Source organism: Ornithorhynchus anatinus, chromosome 18 (genome assembly GCF_004115215.2).
Source record: "Ornithorhynchus anatinus isolate Pmale09 chromosome 18, mOrnAna1.pri.v4, whole genome shotgun sequence".
In the NCBI taxonomy this organism is placed as follows: Eukaryota; Metazoa; Chordata; class Mammalia; order Monotremata; family Ornithorhynchidae; genus Ornithorhynchus; species Ornithorhynchus anatinus.
The window spans coordinates 24873203-24889939 of NC_041745.1; the positions used below are offsets into that span (position 1 = coordinate 24873203).

Sequence of the window (16737 nt, forward strand, 5' to 3'; positions counted from 1 at the left end):
TTATTAGCACAGAATCTCACACAGTTAACTTCCTTAGGGTGCAAAAACTGCATCTTTCAGCTCTCTGATTCAATGATTCTATTAATGCCTTATTTATATTCGATATTTCTCAAATATGACCGTGAGAATTTTTTTCCACCGACTCTTCAGCAACTCTTTAAAAGCAGCGTGGCCTACTGAAGAGGCACGGCCCAGTGGATAGAGCATGGGCCCGGAGTCAGAGAGACCTGGGTTCTAATCCTGCTTCCCCACTTGTCTGCTGTGTGACCTTGGGCAAATCGCCTAACTTCTCTGCACTTCAGTTATATCGTCTGTGAAACGGAAACTGAGATTGTGAGCCCTCTGCGGGACAGGGACTGTGTCCAACCTGAATAGCTTGTATCTACCCCGTGCTTGGAACAGTGTTTGACACAGAAACGTACTTAAATACTATTATTATTGTTAAAAGAGGGGTGCACACCCACCACTCCACTGAAGTTTATAAATAATGGGAATGTCCTGGTGAGCCCTTGCTTGTAGCTGTTTTCTGAAGCAGTAATCTCTCTGTTTATCCGCTTCACTGTGGACTGCTTTATGGAGCAATAATCTCTTTGTTTTACTAAGTTAAACCACCAAGTAACATCTGGGAACTGGCAGACTGCCTCATAAACCAGCAGGATAGTGGTGTCTCTTTGTTTGAGGGTACTCGTTAAGCGCTTACTATGTGTTAAACATTGTTCTAAGCTCTGGGGTAGGTACAAGTCGATTTGGTCTGACACATGGGTCTCACAGACTTAAGTGGGAGCAGAACTGGTATTGAATCCCGGTTTTACAATTAAGGAAACTGAGGCACAGAGAGGTTAAGTGACTTGCCCAAGGTCATACAGCTAGCGATTGGTAGAGCAGTTGACAGAGCCAGGATTAGAACCCAGTCCTCTGACTCCCAGGCCCACGTTCTTTCCATTAGGCCACGCTGCTTCCCTGCAGCGTCCTTGTCTTATGCTACTGAGTCATTTCCGACCCTTAACAACTCCATGGACACATCTCTCCCCGAATGCACCATCTCCATCCGCAGTTGTTCCGGTAGTGTATCCATAGAGTTTTCTCGATAGAAATAAGGAAGCGGTTTACCAACCGTCTCCTCTGCTCAGTAAAGTTGAGTCTCCGCCCTCAACTCTCTCCCATCCCGCTGCTGCCCAGCGCAGGCGAGTTTTGACTTGTAGCAGATTGCCTTCCACTCGCTAGCCGTTACCTAAGCTAGAATGAAATGGGCACGTCTCCGCTTGACTCTCCCTCCTGTAGCCGAGCCTGGTAGAGTACTGGAAACTCTCCAGGTGCGACCCCGAGAGGGTGACAGTGTCCTTAGTTAATTCACAAATCACAATCTCATTTTCTCCCATTCGTTCCCTGCACATTGCAGGAGGTTCCATCTTGCCGTAACGGGTTTCCGTCGATCCTCAGGTGGATGGATCCATTTTCCCTAGCTCGGTAGGAGGCTCAGTGCAGATTGCTGTTGGGCCAAACCATATGGGCACCTTCCCTCCCAACACGAGCAAAACTGCAGGAGCCCGGAGCCACTCCAAGAGCCCTTCCTGGCACCGGCCTGCCAACCAGGTGCTCCCTCCATCCTTCGTGTGAACCACTTCTGAACTCTGCCAGCAAAGCAGCTGCTAAGGAAGGGGAAGAGGTCCAGCCCAAGAAAGAACAGCAGGCAGCCTGACGGGGGGATTGGAAGATCAAAGGACCATTTGGGGCTTTCTGAGACCTGCAGGTAATAATTTCTCCCTCCCCGCCCCCTCAACTCTCCATCCCAGAGCTATCAGGCCTTTGCTGGGCCATTGTAATAATGATAAATAATGGTACTTTGATTCATTCGTATTTATTGAGCGCTTACTGTGTGCAAAGCACTGTACTGCGTTACTCGTTATACTGAACTTGTCGAGCCCTCACTATGTGCCACGCACTGTTGTAAGCGCTGGGGTAGATACAAGTTCATCAGGTTGGACACAGTCCCTGTCCCACATGGGGCTCACGCTCTTAATCCCCATTTTACAGATGGAGTAACTGAGGCCCAGAAAAGTTAAGTGACTTGCCCGAGGTCACACGGCAGACGTGTGGCAGATCTGGAACTGGAACCCAGGTCCTTCTGACTCCCAGGCCCTTGCTGTGTCGACTCAGCCGTGCTGCTTCATTGTGATCTTCTTAAGTGAGTTCTTCCTAAATGAATTTGAGCTAAAAGTCTAACTCACTTCACGTTCAAAGGCCCACGGAATTCTGCACCATGAGCTCCACCTCCAAGTCTGCTCCAGGAATCCAATCCAATTCACTAGTGAAAATCAGATTTTTTCCAACCTCCGCAGTTCAGATTAACATGTTCCCATTTATCCCACGATAATGGGACAGTTCCCGACTACCGCTACAGACTTACAACTCAAGCCATAGCCGGTTAATAAGAACTGTGGTATTTGTAAAAGTGCTCACTACGTGCCAGGCACCGTTCTAAGCGCTGGGGTGGATACAAGCAAATCAGGTTGGACACAGTCCCTATCCCCATTTTATAGATGAGGTAACTGAGGCCCAAAGAAGTGAAGTGTCTTGGCCAAGGTCACTTAGCGGATGAGTGGCAGAGCTGAAATTAGAACCCATGACCTTCTCACTCCCAGGTCCAAGCTCTATCCACTACGCCATGCTGCTTCAGTTGGCGATCCCTTGTCCCCAACATCTTATCAACATCGTTACCACTGGGGCATTGTGAAGCTGGGACCCCAGAGAGACCAAGAGAGCACAATTTCAGATGGGGTGGGGAGCACTAGATTGGCCTGCAGTCCCCGCCCCTCCCTTGTCGCCCCAGTGCGGTGCACGTATGGCAATCATTTTCTATTTCACCAATCTGTAGAGGTGGCTGATGGAGGGGGTAGGGAACCCAACAAGTCCTGGGAGAATCTGTCCTGGTGGAGGGAGGTAGGGAAACGGGGCAGAGACAACAGGTCGTATTAAATTTGGCCAACGGGGATCTCCCAGGCGCCCAATCTCACTCTCAGGGAATGCTTGTTCACTCCTCTCCCGTCTTCTCACTGTACCCTGATCTCGTCTATCTCACCACCGACCTTTCGCCAGTCTCCTGCCTCTCACTTGGAATCCTCTCTCTCCTCATATTGTACCGAAAATGACTTGTCCCTGTTTCAAAGCCTTATTGAAGGCAAAACTCCTCCAGGGCCGTCCATAACTAAGCCTTCCTTCCCTCCTCTATTCCCTTCTGCGCCCCCCTGACCTGCTCCCTTTATTCGTCCCTCCTCCGAGCCCCACAGTACTTGAGTATTATTATTATTATTATTATTATTAAGTGCCGTCATTTCAGATTCATTGCGACTCCATGGATATACTTTCTCCAGAACGTCCAGTCTTCTGCCATAATCCGCAACCTTTCTAATGATTCTTCCATTATTGTTGCTATGGTCTCTACCCATCTAGCTGCTGGTCTGCCTCTTCCACATTTTCTGGACTTTTTCTAGCATGAGTGTCTTCTCCAGAAAATGAGTCCTCCTGATTACGTGCCCAAAATATTCTAATCTAAGTCGAGTCATTTGGCCTTCCAAAAACCATTTTGGTTTAATTTGCTCCAAAATCCATTTGTTTGTTTTTCAGGCAGTCTGTGCCATTTGCAAAAGTCTTCTCCAGCCCCACATTTCAAAAGTATCGATGTTTTTTCTATCCCGTTGTTTCACTGCCCAGCTTTCGGATCCATTCTTTCCCATGCCGCTGCTGCCCAGAACAGGTGAATCAACTCTGTCTGATGCTTCTGCTTAGACCTTTCCATTACGTTGGTATTTTGGTTAAACGCTTACTATGTGCAGAGCACTGTTCTAAGCTCTGGGGTTGACGCAGGGTAATCAGGTTGTCCCACGCGGGGCTCACAGTCTTAATCCCCATTTTACAGATGAGGTAACTGAGGCACAAAGAAGTGAAGTGACTTGCCCACAGTCACACAGCTGACAAGTGGCAGATCCGGGAGTCGAACCCATGACCTCTGACTCCCAAGCCCGGGCTCTTTCCACCGAGCCACGCTGCTTCTCATAATGTGTAACTCTACCAGGTGTATCTCTCAATGCCGTGGCTCTAGGCTTCATTGACGTACACAAACTCTCCTGCCACGGTAAGGCTCTGATTCATAGGTGAGTACTTAAGTACATATCTTTATTTATATTAACGTCTGTCTCTTCCTCGAGACTGTAAGCTCGTTTTGGGCAGAGAATGCGTCTGCTTATTGTTGTTTGGTACTTTCCCAAGTGCTTAGTACAATGCTCTGCGCACAGTAAGCACTAAATGAATACGACTGACTGATTGACTCTCCAGCCAGAGTCAGAACAAGGTTTCTGTGGCAGGTGTAATGTCTTTGTCAGAGCTGGGTTTAGATCCTTGCTTTCTTGTTCACGCATATCTTGCTTATGCTCCCGTGTGTCAAGCCTTTCATTTGTTTTGGGTTTTTTATGGCATTTGTTAAGCACTTACTATGTGCCAGTCACTGCTCTAAGCGCTGGGGTAGATACACGCTTATCAGGTTGGACTCAGTCCCTGTCCCACATGGGTCGCGCAATCTTCATCCCCATTCTCCGGATGAGGCACCGAGAAGTGAAGCGACTTGCCTAAGGTCACACAGCAGATCAAGTCGGAGCCAAGGTCGTGGCCCGGGTCAGAGCGGGTTTTCTTGTTGCAGTGCTTTCGTGGGGGTGGTTGTGAGAGAGAAACCCAGGGATTCAGGCCCCAGCTCTCGGCAAAAAAGCTAAGAACACCGGGGATTGCCAACTTCCGAGCCTCCCTCTTGCCTCTTAGAAGAGCTGCTGCTCCATCCATTCATTCGTTAAATTGTATTTATTGAGCGTTTACTGTGTGCAAAGTCCTGTACAAAGCATTTGGGGGAGGACAATACAACGATAGATAGATTCCCTGCCCACAACACCCCTTGCTGACTTCCAGTTAGCAAGAGAAGGTGGGGAGCTTTCTAGTGACTGGGGTGGGGTGGGGAGGGGAAGAGACAAGGCCTCGCAAGATAGGCCCCGGAGAAGGGCCATCTGGCCTAGATTGCCGAAATCCCTTCTGCCGCAAACATCGGCGGCCTTAGGGGAGAACACTGAGTCCAAGGTGCCTGGAGACCGAGCGAGACAGGCAGGATAGGAGGTGCAGGCAATCCCGGACGTCGGCTAGGATGTTGGACTTTTGGCGGTACACATTTCTGGACCGATCACGGGGGAGAACGTGGGATTTCTTCATCTTGGGTCAGAGAGTGAGCGGAGGGGAGGAACTCTGGGATCAATGGAGCCAGAGGGCTCCTCCCTCCCGCTTCCGGAGAGTGGACTTCTGGGGGTCAGAACAGTGAGTGACCCGAAGTCAGGCCCGATGCCATGAAGCCTCTTTGTGGATGTGTAGAACTTCCCCTCATGCTCCGACAGCAGCTGAACAACCCCACAGAGCTTACAGAACAAGGCTGAATGATCTCAGACTCTTCGCTGGTCTGCTTTAGTTGGAACGTCCCTACAGGGCAGGGACTCTCACTCTTCGAACTGCCTGTTTGAGACAAGTCCTTTCAGCCAAGTCAGAATCCAAAATGGGCCCTGGGTCCCAGAGAGCGCTGTCTCTCCAAGCTGATCCCTAATCCAACCCATCTCAGAGAGATGAACACTGACCCCGTTCTTCTAACGGCCCTCTGGAATTTGTTCCGGTGCTTAGCCATCCTTCCAGTTAGGAAAGCCTTCTTTAGCTTTTCAGTAAATCCTGCTGCCGCAACTGGAGAAACTCCAAATGCGGGATTACCATTTCCAGGGTGGGCAAGATGAACCTTATCTTATTGGACTAGAGGCCTGCCTTCCAAGGGCCTTAGCGATCTCAAACTTCAAATTACTTCCGTGCTGCGTTAAAGCCTCCGAGAGAAAGGGGTAGAGCCCGTGCCTCGAGCTTACTTTTGGATTTAAGTGATGCAGACTTAGAACAGCTTGAGCACTGCTGACTGGATCATACCCGGCTTCTGCTGGCACGGACCTGTCGATGTTCCACTTCATTGTCTTTTGTCAACAGCTGCTGTGAAGGAGAGTCACTTTCTCCGACACTAGCTGCTGGTGGGGAGGACCAAAGACCCCCTGACTCACAGGGAAGTTTCGAACCAGAACACACATTTTGCTGAATGTCCTTTAAACATAGAGCTGTCTTTTGTTTTCAAAGCACTGACAGTGAAGCTCAAAGTTGCCACTTGTTGTGTTCTAATGAATGTTTGTAGCACCTGGTCTATTTTCTCTTTGGCCTCCTTGTCTCTCTTTTCACACGAAGCCGTTACTCCTTTCTTGATGGTATGAGCCCTGCAGGTCCGTCCTCAGCCCGGAAACTGTACGGCCTGAGGGCGAGAGCCCGGGCTTGGGAGACAGAAGACCTGGGTTCTAATCCCGGCTCCGCCACTTAATAATAATAATGTTGGTATTTGTTAAGCGCTTACTACGTGCAGAGCACTGTTCTAAGCGCTGGGGTAGGTACAGGGTAATTAGGTTGTCCCACGTGAGGCTCACAGTCTTAATTCCCATTTTACAGATGAGGTAACTGAGGCACCGAGAAGTTAAGTGACTTGCCCAAAGTCAAACAGCTGACAGGTGGCGGAGCCGGGAATAGAACCCATGACCTCTGACTCCTAAACCCGTGCTCTTTCCACCGAGCCGTGCTACGGCACTCGTCTGCTGTGTGACCTTAGGCGAGTCGCTTCACTTCTCTGTTCCCTCATCTGTAAAATGGGGATTATGACTGTGAGCCCCATGAGGGACAGGGACCGGGTCCAACCTGATTTCCTTGTATCTACCCCAGTACTTAGAACAGCGCTTGGTACAGAGTAAGTGCCTAAAAAAATACCACAATTGTTCATTTTTATTACTCAGCAATTGATTCCCGCCTTTCAGTTTGGAACGCATCACTGTCTGAACCTTGGCTTTATGGTGTCCTTTAAACATTTCCTCTGCCCTCCTGGCTTTTCGATTTTCCAATTTCAGTTTGGGTCTCCAGCCAACGTTCATTCTCCTCACACCTCTCATCCAGCATAGTTGTCTTAAGGGGAGCAGAGCTTCGGTGCTAGGAGACAGACCCCATTTCAGAACCTCATCGTTCGGGATGCTGTCTTGCCATTTGCGGTGGAGTGTAAGTGATGCTGTTGGAATTGCTCAAGGAGAAAGATGTGGTGTCAAAGTGAGTGGTCTGGGTACCACAGCCATAGAGAAGGGTGGACAACACGACTGTTCGGTAGACTTTTAGTTTGGTCTGGAGAATGGGCTTTAATCTCCCTAGAAACTTCTTCTTGGCTAGCAGACTTATTGAGGCCTTACCTGGCACTTTATTCTTTAAAGGCTCGCCTCTCTGCTCTTGCAACCCGAGGGCACATCCCGCCTCCCCTATTACAACCTAGCCCGCACACTTCACTCCTCTAATGCTAACCTCCTCACTTAACCTCCATCTTGTCTATCTCATAGCCGACCACTCGTCCACGTCCTGCCTCTGGCCTGGAATGACTTCCCTCCTCATATCTGACAGACAATTATTGAAGGCACATCTCCTCCAAGAGGCCCGACTAAGCCCTCCTTTCCTCTTCTCCCTCTCCCCTGTGAGCCCCAGGTGGGACGGGGACTGTATCCAGCCTGATGAACTTGAATTACCCCCAGTGCTTGGCACATAGGAAGTACTTAACAAGTACCGTTAGTATCATTACTACAACTTGAATCCCCATTTTCCAGAGGAGGACCCGGAGTCACAGAGAAGTTAAGTGACTTGTCTGAGGTGGAATAACAGGCAAATGGTAGGGGCAGGATTAGAAGCCAGGTCTATTAGGCCCTACCATTTCTGTAGCAGAAGATGCTGCCTTCACCATTTATGACACTGATTAGGCCCAAACCCTGTAACAATAATAATAATAATAATAATAATAATGGTATTTGTTACGCACTTATTAGGCACCAGGCATTCCTTTAAGTGCTAGGGTGGATTCCAGTATAACGGGTTGGACACAGTCCCTGTCCCACATGAGGCTTAAGGTCTCATTCCCCTTTTTACCACTGAAGTACCCGAGCCACAGAAAAATGAAGTGACTTGCTCAAGGATGCGTGGCAGAAGAGGCGGAATCAGGATTAGAACCCGTGACCTTATGATTCCCAAGTCTGTGCTCTATTCCACTATACCAACTGTAGCGGAGGTCCTCAGTTTTGTACCTTATAGAATTGGATCCCAGACCGAATTCCTTCCAGAAAAATGCAGCAAGAAAAATACCAGTTCCCAAGGGGGAATATAATGAATACGTCTTAATTTTAGCCCTGCCACTGTAGCCAAAAGAAAGTAACTATAGGATCAATATCTCCCACTTTTGTCTTTCTCAATTCTGGGACTATTTCAAACAAAAATTGTTTTGGGCTTGAAGTATCTGGATAATTGCCTCAGTCTCTGTCTCTTTCCTCACCTGTTTTCCTTGCCTTTTCCCAAAGGGTTGGAGAAGAAGAAATATATGATTGTGAATCATTTTGCTACCTGAAAATGCCAATAATGATCGTATTAAATTGTGGCGTTCGAGCTTATTTTTTGAGCGCTTACTACGTGCAGAGCCCCGAACTGAGCGCTTGGGAGCGGACAACACAGCAGAACCAGCAGACGCATTCCCGGCCCATAACTAGCTTTCAGTCTAGAGGAGATAATTGATCAAATGTATTTTTTGAATGCTTACTATGTGCAGAGCACTGAACTGAGCGCTTGGGAGAGTACAGTACGACAGAACCAGCAGACGCATTCCCGGCCCGTACTAGCTTACAGTCCAGAGGAGATCATTTTTAATGAATTGATACAAATTATGATCCTTTTGAACAATCCCCATTCTACAGTCAAGCCCACCGATAGACTGTAAAGGGGTTCAATAGAAATTAACGCAGAATCCCGCAGAATGGAAGGCAATGGAGAGAAGGAAAGAAGGGGGACGTGAAAATTTATTCATGTGCAAACCAAAGTTCTACTGCTTTCCGGTGTCTACCACTAGATGGAAGTCATGTTCTTTTTACTTTTCTAAACTGAGAAGTCACCAAAGTCAAGAGAGTTTCCTCGAATCCTCCCTGATCCTCTTTTTTCCGAACCTCACCTTTAGCCCCGAGGTGAAATAACGATCGTAATTTGCCCTAGAAGTTTCCCCCGGCTAGTTCATCTTTGGAGACGGCATATGAAATGATGAAGTTCCAGCTATCCCTTCTGAAACTTGCAGAATGTACCCAGGGAATATATTTCATTCGGGGATTCAGCTGCATTTCTCGAGCACTTTCCGTGTGCAAAACACCATATTAAACGCTTGGGAAAGTACACAAGCGCAACACACAGCGCTCACCTGTATTTAAGGTAGGATGGCATAGGTTCTGATTTGTTTCCAAGGGTGGGTACCTCAAGGAAGGCATGAAGACAGGAAGACCAACCTGACAGTTGCATTTATACAGGACAAAATTGGGTCTCGGTTGGCTGAGAAGTGTAAATCGGCGTAATAAATTCTTGAGATAGTTGTAAGTTAATAATAATAATAATAATGTTGGTATTTGTTAAGCGCTTACTGTGTGCAGAGCACTGTTCTAAGCGCTGGGGTAGACACAGGAGAATCGGGTTGTCCCACGTGGGGCTCCCAGTCTTAATCCCCATTTTCCAGATGAGGTCACTGAGTCCCACAGCTGACCAGTGGCAGAGGCGGGATTCGAACCCATGACCTCTGACTCCAAAGCCCCCGGCTCTTTCCACTGAGCCACGTTCTTACTATGTGCTAAGCATTATACTAAGAGCTGGAGGAGATACAAGATAAATAGGTTGGTCAGAGTCCCTGTCCCACCTGGGGCTCCCAATCTAGGCAGGTGGGAGAACAGACATTGAACCCCAGTTTTGCAGTTGAGGAAACTGAAGCCTAGGAAAAGTAAGGAACAGCACAGAACAGAGAAGCAGCGTGGCTCAGTGGAAAGAGCACGGGCTTTGGAGTCAGAGGTCATGGGTTCGAATCCCCGCTCTGCCACTGGTCAGCTGTGTGACTGTGGGCAAGTCACTTCACTTCTCTGGGCCTCAGTGACCTCATCTGGAAAATGGGGATTAAGACTGTGAGCCCCACGTGGGACAGCCCGATTCCCCTGTGTCTACCCCAGCGCTTAGAACAGTGCTCTGCACGTAGTAAGCGCTTAACAAATACCAACATTATCATTAAAAACCGAGGCCCACCGTCTTCAGGTTTATCCCGAGCTGGAGCAGGGACTGATGGGAGTGTGGGTGGCACGTGGAGGGCAATTTCTCTCCCTCACACTGGGCTCTCGGGGCCAAGAGGATGGTGAACAGCAGAAACCTCATCGCTTCTGCCCCAAGAGGATGGGATGGACTTTTCCACAGATGGACTTGATGCATAAGGATCCCCACCCCTCTCCTTGACAAATACACAGGCGGGGGCCATGCCCTAGGTCTCGATATCCGATGAGAAGCAAGCAGCCTAATGGAAAGATCACGGGCCTGGGTGTCAGAGGACCTGGTTCTAATCCCTAGCCTGCTGCGTGACCTTAGACGAGTCACTTAACTTTTCTGTGCCTTGGTTATCTCATCCGTAAAATAGGGATTAAGACTGGGAACCCCGTGAGACTGCATCCAACCTGATTATCTTGTATCCACCCCAGCTCTTAGCACAAACGCTTTGCTAAACACTTAACAAATACCTTTAAAAATATTGATCCTTACACTATCTCTGCATTCATTATTATCCCTCTAGACTTTGAGCTTCTTGTGGACAGAGGAATGTCTACCAACTCTATTATATCGTATTCTCCCAAGTGGTTAGTAGAGTGGACTGTACACACAGAGAACTCAATAGATACATTTGATTGATTACTATTCCTAATTTAAAGTGCTCCAGGAAATGTGACATCAGATCGTGATATTTTTCTGTTCCCCAGAAGACATTAATAAATGATCTAAGAAGATCTGAATAAAGTTTTTCCTCAAAAACTGTTAGTTCAAGTACACCCAGTCGTCCTGTAATACCAGGGTGGTGTCTCTGCCAGACCTTGAAGTCAGGAAAGCACGGGCTGGGACAGTCTCCCGTTTTGATGCCAAACACATGCACAGTTGCAGTTTCTTCCGATAATGAGACACACCAAATCCAGGCAATCTTGAATAATAAAAATAACGATAGCAATAATAGCCATATCTGTTCACGATTACTATGGGCCGAGCACCGTTCTAAGTGCTGAGGTAGATACAAGGTTATCAGGTTGGACACAGTCCCTGTCCCGCATGGGACTCAAAATCTAGGTAGGCTAGAGGAGGATTTAATCCCCATTTTACAGATGAGGAAACTGAAGCACAGAGAAGTTAAGTAACTTGTTCAAGGTTACACAGCAGACCAGTGCTGGAACCTGGAGAAGAAACCAGATCTTCTGACTCCCAGGTCTAAATTCTTTCTACTAGACCATGCTGATTCTCCTTCTCCTCTAGCACTGTTCCTCAATTTTCTAACGCTGTTCTAACCAGATCGCAGAGTGGAAACAGCTCACCCACAAAAGCGCAACCCTCAGGAAAAATCCGAACTGCCTTTAAACCTATCCTGATAAGCAAAGGTATCGCAAGAGAAACCTGAGGACTCAATGGATTAGGTTCATTCGTTCATTCAATAGTGTTTACTGAGCGCTTACTATGCGCAGAGCACTGTACTAAGTGCTTGGAATGTACAATTGGGCAACAGATAGAGACAATCCCTACCCAATAACGGGCTCACGTTGTGAATATTGCCATAGTTTTGTGGCTTTTTTTTGGTTAAGCGCTTACTATGTGCCAAGCACTGTTCTAAGAGTTGGGGTAGACACAAGGTAATCACAGTCTTCATCCCCACTTTACGGATGAGGTAACTGAGGCACCGAGAAGTTAAGTGACTTGCCCAAAGTCACACAGTTGACAAGTGGTGGGGCCGGGATTAGAACCCACCACCTCTGACTCCCAAGCCCATGCTCTTTCCACTAAGCCACGCTGCTTCTCTGTTTTGCTGTGTGACATTGGGAAAATCACTTATGTTCTCTGTGCCTCAGCTTCCTTACTTAGAAAATGGTGACTCATAATAGTACTTGTTATCCACTTCCTGCACAGGGCTATCAAGAGCATAACTAATAAAGGATTCCCAAAAAGGAAAATAACGAATCAATAATGAAAGCTAATTCCAGGAAGCAGGACAAGACAGTTTACATTTAAAAAATGAACAATGAGGAGAGTCACCAGGCAAATTCCATGGCTCTTCAGATCCTCAGCCCCCAGAAGCTGACAATCTAGGACTCATTAGTAAATCCAAGACTGGACCCCAGTAATGCTAATTCTGAGATCTCTAATGTCAATATACATCCCGAACCAGGAACAGTAATAGCCACAGTAGACTTTTCCCATAATTCTATTGGCAATCAGGACAATAGCAAATTATCTAGTTTATTATGACTGAAAATATACCATTTCTTAAATTATTCTAGGTATAGAGGTGAAAATATTCCCAAGCCCCCTAACGGCGTTCTACACCAACTGCAGAGGGAAAATTCACATTCAGAAAGAACTAAAGGTATCTATAATTTTCCTCTTATTCCCATTGCATGTTGCCAATCTGTGACTGCCTGTGTCCCTCTTCAGATCGTAAGATCCTTGAGGAGAGGAATCACCTTCTACTTTTATTGTTTGCTCCCGGTTGTCTAGTTCAGTGCTCTGGAAATCAGGCTTGGTTGGGGTAGAGGTCTTTTGATCCGATACCTTTCAGTTTAGATTCTTCAGTTACTTAGCGTACACAGGAACGCAGGACTGGAAAATAGACCTTCAAGTGGGAAAAGAAACCAAGACATGGCAGGGTTGACAGGTATTGAACAGCTAAGTCTTGATTAATATCATTAAAGTTTTAGCTGTTGCTTTTAGAAACCTCTAGATGTAAGCCCCTTGTGGGCAACTCTGTTATACTGTATTCCCCCAAGGAGCTTACTATGTGCTCTGAAAACAGTAAGTTACCAGTAAACGCCACTGATTGATTGATCATCAACAAATCAATTATGCATTTATTTGTTTTTAATTGTGTTTGTAAAGAGCTTACTATGTGTCAGACACCGTTCTAAGCACTGCAGGGAATGTGTCTATCATTAGATTGTACTCTCCCCGCGCTTCGTACAGTAATAATAATAATGTTGGTAATTGGTTAAGCGCTTACTATGGGCCGAGCACTGTTCTAAGCGCTGGGGTAGATACAGGGTAACCAGGTTGTCCCACGTGAGGCTCACAGTCTTCATCCCCATTTGACAGATGAGGTAACTGAGGCCCAGAGAAGTTAAGGGACTTGCCCACAGTCACCCAGCTGACAAGTGGCAGAGGCGGGATTCGGACTCATGACCTCTGACTCCCAAGCAAGGGCTCTTTCCACTGAGCCACGCTAGTACCCAGCACACAGTAAGCATTCAATAAATATGAATGAAAGAATGGGTAGTTACAAGCAAATTAGGATAGTCTCCGGCCCATATGGGGCTCGCAGCCTAAGTAGAAGGGAGAATATTATTAATTCTTTGCTTTTTTAATAATGTTGGTATTTGTTAAGCGCTTACTATGTGCCGAGCACTGTTCTAAGCGCTGGGGTAGACACAGGGGAATCAGGATGTCCCACGTGGGGCTCACAGTCTTCATCCCCATTTTACAGATGAGGTAACTGAGGCACAGAGAAGTGAAGTGACTTGCCCACAGTCACACAGCTGACAAGTGGCAGAGCGGGGATTCGAGCTCATGACCTCTGACTCCAAAGCCTGTGCTCTTTCCACTGAGCCACGCTGCTTCTTTTTCCAAACACTAGATTAAGTGCTTACGTAGACATAAGATAATCAAATCATACATAGTCCCTGCTTTTCACAGGCTCACAATTTACAGGTTTAAAGATGAGGAGATCAAGTCCTATGCCCTAGGTCACTCAGGCAGAGCTGAGATCGGGACCCAAGATTCCTGACTCCCAGTACTCCCAATCTTCTTTCCAGTAAGCCAGATTATACTGCATTTCTGTTAATTGAGAGTGGGGTTTAAGGTTTATAGAATCTAGTCTAGTTGAGCCAACTTACAAGGACTCTCAATAAATGTTTACTGTGGATATTAAACGTTATCTTAAGCCTGTGTGCTTTGGAAGGCGGGGACATAGTAAGCGCTTAACAAATACCATTTGAGTGTTACCCTCAGCAGGCAATATCAAGCTGAAAGGGTGATATTTCTATATGCTTGGCTGACCTGGCCTCAAATAAGTCAAGGAAACTTCTCGTCGCGAAGAGGCCAACTGCGACTTCCACAGATGCCTCTTACCGGCCCAATTTATGACGATGCCACTTGATGGCACCAAAGATCATCAAACAGTTTCAGACCTTTTAAAATACTCTCCCAGGGTCTTTCTAGTGGATGAGGAAAACTGCGAAAACGAGAATGTTTTGCATTTCTTTTTTTTTACCTAATTACATATAACCAAGTATCACTTTCTAGAGAACGGAACATTATTGCTACCTCTTTCTGACTGGAGAAGTGGGAGCCACGACTTCAATTCTAGGAAAAATGATAACAAGAATATGTTGGGGTGAAAAGCGGGTGTTAGCTTTTGCTTTTCAACATTGTGTATCAAGGCTCGGTCAATCAATGGTATTTATTGAGTGTTTACTATTTGCAGAGCGCTGTACTAAGCGCTTGGGAGACTACAGCGGAATTGGCTCTACGTTCTCTACCTATAATGAGCTCATAGTCTAGAGGGGCAGACAGACATCACTACGAATAAATGAGTAATTTATAATATGTAATTTAAAGATATGTACGTAAGTGCTAGGTGGATAGAAGCCATGACAACAATAACCGAAGAACCGTTAGCAAGGTTACGCAGTATTGCAGAAGATAGAACATTCTGGAGAAAATATATCCATAGAGTCACCATGAATCAGAAATGGCTAGACGGCATTTGATAATAAAAATAATGACATAAGTGCCGTGGGGATGGGGTGGGGTGAATATCAAATATCCAAAAGTAAGAGATTTAAGTGCGTAGTCACTGCAGAAGGGAAAGCGAGCTGAGGAAAATAGGGCATAATCGGGGAAGGCCTCTTGGAAGAGATGTGACCTTATAGATTTAGGCAAAGCTTTTTTTCCAAGGTGTAGTGTCAGCTTTGGAGGACACTGACCCTCTCCTAGGATTTGCTCTTTGCCAACCCATTCTGAAAAAGAATCCCTTCTGTCCTCTAATAGAGCTGTTGGGGTGAAAAAAGTAGGCCTCTCTAACCGGAATCAGAGTGAAGTGCTAAGGAAATCAAAATATCTCTGTCTCTGACATTTCATCTTGGTCTTTTTAAAGGAAGATTATTTTTGATTTTAATGTCCTTCTAGTGCAACGACGTAGTGTGTCAACTCCATCTCATGATAATAATTATGGTAATTTTTAATCAATCAATCAATGGTATTTATTGAGCACTTACTATTTGCAGAGCACTGAACTTAGCTCTTGGAAGAGTGCAGTAAAATAGAGTTAGCAGATACATCCCGATTAGACTGTAAGCCCGTCAATGGGCAGGGAGTGTCTCTATCTGTTGCCGAATTGTACCTTCCAAGCGCTTAGTACAGTGCTCTGCACATAGTAAGCGCTCAATAAATACTATTGAATGAATGAATGAATGAATTCCCTGCCCACAGCGTGCTTGCAGTCTAGACTGGGAGACAGACATTAATATGAATAATTTATCAAGTGTTTATTTTGTGCCAAGATGTTGGGGTAGAAACTCTAATAGCAGGTGAAAACCAGGCTCTGTACCCCATGGGGCTCACAGGGAGGGAGAATAAGAATTCTACCCCCATTTACAGACTTTACAGATGAGGAAACTGAATCCCAGGGAAGTTAAGAGATATGCCACAGCAGGCAAGCGGAGGAGTCAGGGTTAGAACCTAATATTCCTGAGTCTCAGCACAACGCTCTGTCCACTAGGGCAACCTACTTCTCTGTACCAAACATCAGTTTTGGGAGACCTTTCTAATGATCTCCCTGGCCCCAGTTGGAGCAGATTCTCCCAGACCTTGAAACGAGACTGGATAAAGTGGGGCACATAAAGAAAATCCAGGAATTTGCTGGAGTCTCCGCTGCAATACCCAGTGTGGAAATCCAGCCGCAGATAGACCTAGAAATTGCTGAGAACTCGTCAAGGAAATGAATCGGTAAAACAATTTATCTGAGTGTGAAGACACCTTATTTTTGTCAAAGTGTGTGATTTTGAACAATTAATGGATTGATTGATATATTATTCTACTCTGTCTTTAAAAAGAGGGTGATTGAAAAAATCAGAGATGTCTGCCATTTGTACACCCAGATTATTCATCCTTTTGCTAAAGCGGGAAAACTCTATCTTTTAGCATGATTGGCCCCCAGGGGAAATCTCCAGTTCTCCAAACTAGGGTTAGCAGTTGGGAGATTTTGATGGTCTTATAGTCAGTCTTTGCAAACCCAAGGCTCCTCAAGGGTCTTAGCTATAAAACCATCAAATCCTCCCACTGCTTATCCCAAGTTGAATGGCAGTAACATCAGTAAAACCAATCCCTGTGTGCACAGCACTGAACTAAGCACTTCGGAGAGTACAATATAGCAATATAAGAGATTAATTCCCTGCCCCCAGTGAGCTTACGGTATAGAGGGAGAGATGGATAGTAATATAAATAAATTACAGACAATTACACAAGGGC

General features: G+C 46.3%; 1 non-coding gene across 1 annotated transcript; it reads right to left on the reverse strand.

The window, feature by feature from the left end:
• Positions 1–1194: 1194 nt before the first annotated feature.
• On the reverse strand, positions 1195–1331 carry LOC114805532. Its single transcript, XR_003753504.1, has one exon. It is a non-coding gene; the product is annotated as a small nucleolar RNA SNORA7 (small nucleolar RNA).
• Positions 1332–16737: the final 15406 nt, after the last annotated feature.